Source organism: Nicotiana tomentosiformis, chromosome 3, assembly GCF_000390325.3.
Source record: "Nicotiana tomentosiformis chromosome 3, ASM39032v3, whole genome shotgun sequence".
NCBI lineage: Eukaryota > Viridiplantae > Streptophyta > Magnoliopsida > Solanales > Solanaceae > Nicotiana > Nicotiana tomentosiformis.
The window spans coordinates 68,840,059-68,847,741 of record NC_090814.1 but is presented as its reverse complement, the minus strand read 5'-3'; positions in this window follow the sequence as shown (position 1 = coordinate 68,847,741).

The following is a 7,683-nucleotide window of genomic DNA, read 5'->3' as shown; positions in this document are numbered from 1 at the left end:
TTTGGGATCGAAACAATCACTCACTCAATTATTAAAGCCTAAGGGCTATCTTACTTCGAGCTCGTGCAATCACTCACTCGATCAAAAAAAGCCTACGGGCTAAGATATTTTGAGTTCTAGTTCGAAACAATCACTCACTCAATTATTAAAGCCTAAGGAAAATCTTATTCGAGTTCGAGCAATCACTCACTCGATCATAAAAAGCCTACGGGCTAAGATATTTTGAGTTTGAGTTCGAAACAATCACTCACTCAATTATTTAAGACTAAGGGCTATCTTACTTCGAGTTCGATCAATCACTCACTCGATCATAAAAAGCCTACAGGCTAAGATATTTTGAGATCGGGTTTGAAACAATCACTCACTCAATTATTAAAGCCTAAGGGCTATCTTACTTCGAGTTCGAGCAATCACTCACTGGATCATAAAAAGCCAACGTGCTAAGATATTTTGAGTTCGAGTTCGAAACAATCACTCACTCAATTTTTAAAGCCTAAGGGCTATCTTACTTCGAGTTCGAGCAATCACTCACTCAATTAGTTAAGACTAAGGGCTATCTTACTTCGAGTTCGAGCAATCACTCACTCGATCATAAAAAGCCTACGGGCTAAGATATTTTGAGTACGAGTTCGAAATAATCACTCACTCAATTATTAAAGCCTAAGGGCTATCTTACTTCGAGTTCGAGCAATCACTCACTCAATCAAAATAAGCCTACGTGGTAAGATATTTTGAGTTCGAGTTCGAAACAATCACTCACTCAATTATTTAAGACTAAGGGCTATCTTACTTCGAGTTCGAGCAATCACTCACTCGATCATAAAAAGCCTACGGGCTAAGATATTTTGAGTTTGAGTTCGAAACAATCACTCACTCAATTAATTAAGACTAAGGGCTATCTTACTTCCAGGCGAGCAATCACTCACTCGTTCATAAAAAGCCTACGGGCTAAGATATTTTGAGTTCAGGTTCGAAACAATCACTCACTCAATTATTAAAGCCTATTATTAAAGCCTAAGGGCTATCTTACTTCGAGTTCGAGCAATCACTCACTCGATCAAAAAAAGCCTACGTGCTAAGATATTTTGAGTTCGAGTTTGAAACAATCACTCACTCAATTATTAAAGCCTAAGGGATATCTTACTTCGAGTTCGAGCAATCACTCACTCAATCATAAAAGGCTTACGGGCTAAGATATTTTGAGTTCGATTTCGGAACAATCACTCACTCAATTATTAAAGCCTAAGGGCAATCTCATTCGAGTTCGAACAATCAATCACTCGATCATAAAAAGCCTACGGGCTAAGATAGTTTGAGTTCGAGTTCGAAACAATCACTAACTCAATTATTTAAGACTAAGGGCTATCTTGCTTCGATTTCGAGAAATCACTCACTCGATCATAAAAAGCTTACGGGCTATGATATTTTGAGTTTGGGATCGAAACAATCACTCACTCAATTATTAAAGCCTAAGGGCTATCTTACTTCGAGCTCGTGCAATCACTCACTCGATCAAAAAAAGCCTACGGGCTAAGATATTTTGAGTTCTAGTTCGAAACAATCACTCACTCAATTATTAAAGCCTAAGGAAAATCTTATTCGAGTTCGAGCAATCACTCACTCGATCATAAAAAGCCTACGGGCTAAGATATTTTGAGTTTGAGTTCGAAACAATCACTCACTCAATTATTTAAGACTAAGGGCTATCTTACTTCGAGTTCGATCAATCACTCACTCTATCAGAAAAAGCCTACAGGCTAAGATATTTTGAGATCGGGTTTGAAACAATCACTCACTCAATTATTAAAGCCTAAGGGCTATCTTACTTCGAGTTCGAGCAATCACTCACTGGATCATAAAAAGCCAACGTGCTAAGATATTTTGCGTTCGAGTTCGAAACAATCACTCACTCAATTTTTAAAGCCTAAGGGCTATCTTACTTCGAGTTCGAGCAATCACTCACTCAATCATAAAAGGCTTACGTGCTAAGATATTTTGAGTTCGATTTCGGAACAATCACTCACTCAATTATTAAAGCCTAAGGGCAATCTCATTCGAGTTCGAACATTCAATCACTCGATCATAAAAAGCCTACGAGCTAAGATATTTTGAGTTCGAGTTCGAAACAATCACTAACTCAATTATTTAAGACTAAGGGCTATCTTGCTTCGATTTCGAGAAATCACTCACTCGATCATAAAAAGCTTACGGGCTATGATATTTTGAGTTTGGGATCGAAACAATCACTCACTCAATTATTAAAGCCTAAGGGCTATCTTACTTCGAGCTCGTGCAATCACTCACTCGATCAAAAAAAGCCTACGGGCTAAGATATTTTGAGTTCTAGTTCGAAACAATCACTCACTCAATTATTAAAGCCTAAGGGAAATCTTATTCGAGTTCGAGCAATCACTCACTCGATCATAAAAAGCCTACGGGCTAAGATATTTTGAGTTTGAGTTCGAAACAATCACTCACTCAATTATTTAAGACTAAGGGCTATCTTACTTCGAGTTCGAGCAATCACTCACTCGATCATAAAAAGCCTACAGGCTAAGATATTTTGAGATCGGGTTTGAAACAATCACTCACTCAATTATTAAAGCCTAAGGGCTATCTTACTTCGAGTTCGAGCAATCACTCACTGGATCATAAAAAGCCAACGTGCTAAGATATTTTGAGTTCGAGTTCGAAACAATCACTCACTCAATTTTTAAAGCCAAAGGGCTATCTTACTTCGAGTTCGAGCAATCACTCACTCAATCATAAAAAAGCCTACGGGCTAAGTTATTTTGAGTTCGAGTTCGAAACAAATACTCACTCAATTATTAAAGCCTAAGGGCAAACTTATTCGAGTTCGAGCAATCACTCACTCTTTCATAAAAAGCCTACGGGCTAAGATATTTTGAGTTCGAGTTCGAAACAATCACTCACTCAATTATTTAAGACTAAGGGCTATCATACTTCGAGTTCGAGCAATCACTCACTCGATCATAAAAAGCCTACGGGCTAAGATATTTTGAGTTCGAGTTCGAAACAATCACTAACTCAATTATTAAAGCCTAAGGGCTATCTTACTTCGAGTTCGAGCAATCACTCACTCGATCAAAAAAAGCGTACAGTCTAATATATCTTGAGTTCGAGTTCGACACAATCACTCCCTTAATTATTAAAACCTAAGGGCTATCCTACCTCGAGTTCGAGCAATCACTCACTCGATCATAAAAATCTTACGGTCTAAGATATTTTGAGTTCGAATTTGAAATAATCACTCACTCAATTATTAAAGCGTAAGGGATATCTTACTTCGAGTTCGAGCAATCACTCACTTGATCATAAAAAGTATACGGGCTAAGAATTTTTGAGTTCGAGTTCGATACAATCACACACTCAATTATTAAAGCATAAGGGCTATCTTACTTCGAGTTCTAGCAATCACTCGCTCGATCATAAAAAGCCTATGTGCTAAGATATTTTGAGTTTGAGTTCGGAACAATCACTCACTCAATTATTAAAGCCTAAGGTCTATTCTACCTCGAGTTCAAGCAATCACTCACTCGATCATAAAAAGCCTACGGCTATGATATTTTGAGTTCGGGTTCGAAATAATCACTCACTCAATTATTAAAGCCTAAGGGCTATCTTACTTCGAGTTCGAGAAATCACTCACTCGATCATAAATAGCCAACGGGCTAAGATATTTTGAGTTCTAGTTCGAAACAATCACTCACTCAATTATTAAAGCCTAAGGGAAATCTTATTCGAGTTCGAGCAATCACTCACTCGATCATAAAAAGCCTACGGGCTAAGATATTTTGAGTTTGAGTTCGAAACAATCACTCACTCAATTATTTAAGACAAAGGGCTATCTTACTTCGAGTTCGAGCAATCACTCACTCGATCATAAAAAGCCTACGGGCTAAGATATTTTGAGTTCGTGTTCAAAACAATCACTCACTCAATTATTAAAGCCTAAGGGAAATCTTATTCGAGTTCGAGCAATCACTCACTCGATCATAAAAAGCCTACGGGCTAAGATATTTTGAGTTCGAGTTCGAGTTCGAAACAATAACTCACTCAATTATTAAAGCATAAGGGCTATCTTACTTCGAGTTCGAGCAATCACTCACTCCATCATAAAAAAGCCTACGGGCTAAGTTATTTTGAGTTCGAGTTCGAAACAAATACTCACTCAATTATTAAAGCCTAAGGGCAAACTTATTCGAGTTCGAGCAATCACTCACTCTTTCATAAAAAGCCTACGGGCTAAGATATTTTGAGTTCGAGTTCGAAACAATCACTCACTCAATTATTTATGACTAAGGGCTATCATACTTCGAGTTCGAGCAATCACTCACTCGATCATAAAAAGCCTACGGGCTAAGATATTTTGAGTTCGAGTTCGAAATAATCACTAACTTAATTATTAAAGCCTAAGGGCTATCTTACTTCGAGTTCGAGCAATCACTCACTCGATCATAAAAAGCCTACAGGCTGAGATATTATGAGTTCGAGTTAGGAACAATCACTCACTCACTTATTAAAGCCTAATGGCTATCTTATTTCGAGTTCGAGCAATCACACACTTGATCATAAAAAGTCTACGGGCTAAGATATTTTGAGTTTGATTTCGAAACAATCACTCCCTCAATTAATAAAACCTAAGGGCTATCCTACCTCGAGTTCGAGCAATCACTCACTCGATCATAAAAAGCCTACGGGCTAAGATATTTTGAGTTCGAGTATGAAACAATCACTCACTCAATTATTAAAGCCTAAGGGTTATCTTACTTCGGGTTAGAGCAATCACTCACGCGATCATAAAAGCCTATGTGCTAAGATATTTTGAGTTCGAGTTCGGAAGAATCACTCGCTCAATTATTAAAGCCTAAGGGCTATCCTACTTCGAGTTCGAACAATCACTCACTCGATCATATAAAGTCTACGGGCTAAGATATTTTGAGTTCGAGTTCGAAACAATCACTCACTCAATTATTAAAGCCTAGGGGCTATCCTACTTCGAGTTCGAGCAATCACTCACTCGATCATAAAAAGCCTACAGGCTAAGATATTTTGAGTTCGAGTTTGGAAAAATCACTCACTTAATTATTTAAGCCTAAGGGCTATCCTACCTCGAGTTCGAGCAATCACTCACTCGATCATAAAATCCCTACGGGCTAATATATCTTGAGTTCGAGTTTGAAACAATCACTCACTCAATTATTAAAGCCTAAGGGCTATCTTACTTCGAGTTCGAGCAATCACACACTTGATCATAAAAAGCCTACGGGCGAAGATATTTTGAGTTCGAGTTTGTTTGAGTTCGAAACAATCACTCGCTCAATTATTTAAGGCTAAGGGCTATCTTACTTCGAGTTCGAGCAATCACTCACTCGATCATAAAAAGCCTACGGGGTAAGATATTATGAGTTCGAATTTGAAATAATCACTCACTCAATTATTAAAGCCTAAGGGCTATCCTACTTCGAGTTCGAGCAATCACTCACTACGTTCATAAAAAGCCTACGGGCTAATTTATCTTGAGTTCGAGTTCTGTACAATCACTCACTCAATTATTTAAGCCTAAGGACTATCCTACCTCGAGTTCAAGTATTCACTCACTCGATCATAAAAAGCCTACGGGCAAAGATATTTCGAGTTCGAGTTCGAAATAATCACTCACTCAATTATTAAAGCCTAAGGGATATCTTACTTCGAGTTCGAGCAATCACTCACTCGATCATATAAAGCTTACGGGGTAAGATATTATGAGTTCGAATTTGAAATAATCACTCACTCAATTATTAAAGCCTAAGGGCTATCCTACTTCGAGTTCGAGCAATCACTCACTGGATCATAATAAGCCTACGGGCTAATTTATCTTGAGTTCGAGTTCGGAACAATCACTCACTCAATTATTTAAGCCTAAGGGCTATCCTACCTCGAGTTCAAGCATTCACTCACTCGATCATAAAAAGCCTACGGGCAAAGATATTTCGAGTTCGAGTTCGAAATAATCACTCACTCAATTATTAAAGCCTAAGGGCTATCTTACTTCGAGTTCGAGCAATCACTCACTCGATCATAAAAAGCCTACGGGATAAGATATTATGAGTTCGAATTTGAAATAATCACTCACTCAATTATTAAATCCTAAGGGCTATCCTACTTCGAGTTCGAGCAATCACTCACTCGATCATAAAATGCCTACGGGCAAATTTATCTTGAGTTCGAGTTCGGAACAATCACTCACTCAATTATTTAAGCCTAACGGCTATCCTAACTCGAGTTCAAGCATTCACTCACTCGATCATAAAAATCCTACGGGCAAAGATATTTCGAGTTCGAGTTCGAAATAATCACTCACTCAATTATTAAAGCCTAAGGGCTATCTTACTTCGAGTTCGAGCAATCACTCACTCGATCATAAAAAGCCTACGGGGTAAGATATTATTAGTTCGAATTTGAAATAATCACTCACTCAATTATTAAAGCCTAAGGGCTATCCTACTTCGAGTTCGAGCAATCACTCACTCGATCATACGGGCTAATTTATCTTGAGTTCGAGTTCGGAACAATCACTCACTCAATTATTTAAGCCTAAGGGCTATCCTACCTCGAGTTCAAGCATTCACTCACTCGATCATAAAAAGCCTACGGGCTAAGATATTTTGAGTTCGATTTCGGAACAATCACTCACTCAATTATTAAAGCCTAAGGGCTATCTTACTTCGAGTTCGAGTTCGAGCAATCACTCACTCGATCATAAAAAGCCTACGGGCTAAGTTATTTTGAGTTCGAGTTCGAAACAGTCACTCACTCAATTATTAAAGCCTATGGAAAATCTTATTCGAGTTCGAGCAATCACTCACTCTATCATAAAATGCCTACGGGCTAAGATATTTTGAGTTCGAGTCTGAAACAATCACTCACTCAATTATTAAAGCCTAAGGGTTATCTTACTTCGAGTTCAAGCAATCACTCACTCGATCATAAAAAGCCTACGGGCTAAGATATTTTGAGTTCGAGTTCGGAACAATCACTCACTCAATTTAAAAGCCTAAGGTCTATTCTACCTCGAGTTCGAGCAATCACTCACTCAATTATAAAAAGCCTATGGGCTAAGATATTTTGAGTTCGAGTTCGGAACAATCACTCACTCAATTATTAAAGCCTAACGGCTATCTTATTTCGAGTTCAAGCAATCACTCACTTGATCATAAAAATTCTACGGGCTAAGATATTTTGAGTTCGAGTTCGAAACAATCACTCACTCAATTATTAAAGCCTAAGGGATATCTTACTTCGAGTTCGAGCAATCACTCGCTCGATCATAAAAAGCCTACGGGCTAAGATATTATGAGTTCGAATTTGAAATAATCACTTACTCAATTATTAAAGCCTAAGGGCTATCCTACCTCGAGTTCAATCAATCACTCACTCGATCATAAAAAGCCTACGGGCTAAGATATTTTGAGTTCGAATTCGAAACAATCACTCACTCAATTATTAAGGCCTAAGGGCTATCTTACTTCGAGTTCGAGCAATCACTCGCTCGATCATAAAAACCCTACGGGCTAATATATCTTGAGTTCGAGTTCGAAACAATCACTTACTCAATTATTAAAGCCTAAGGGCTATCTTACTTCGAGTTCGAGAAATCACTCACTCGATCCTAAAAAG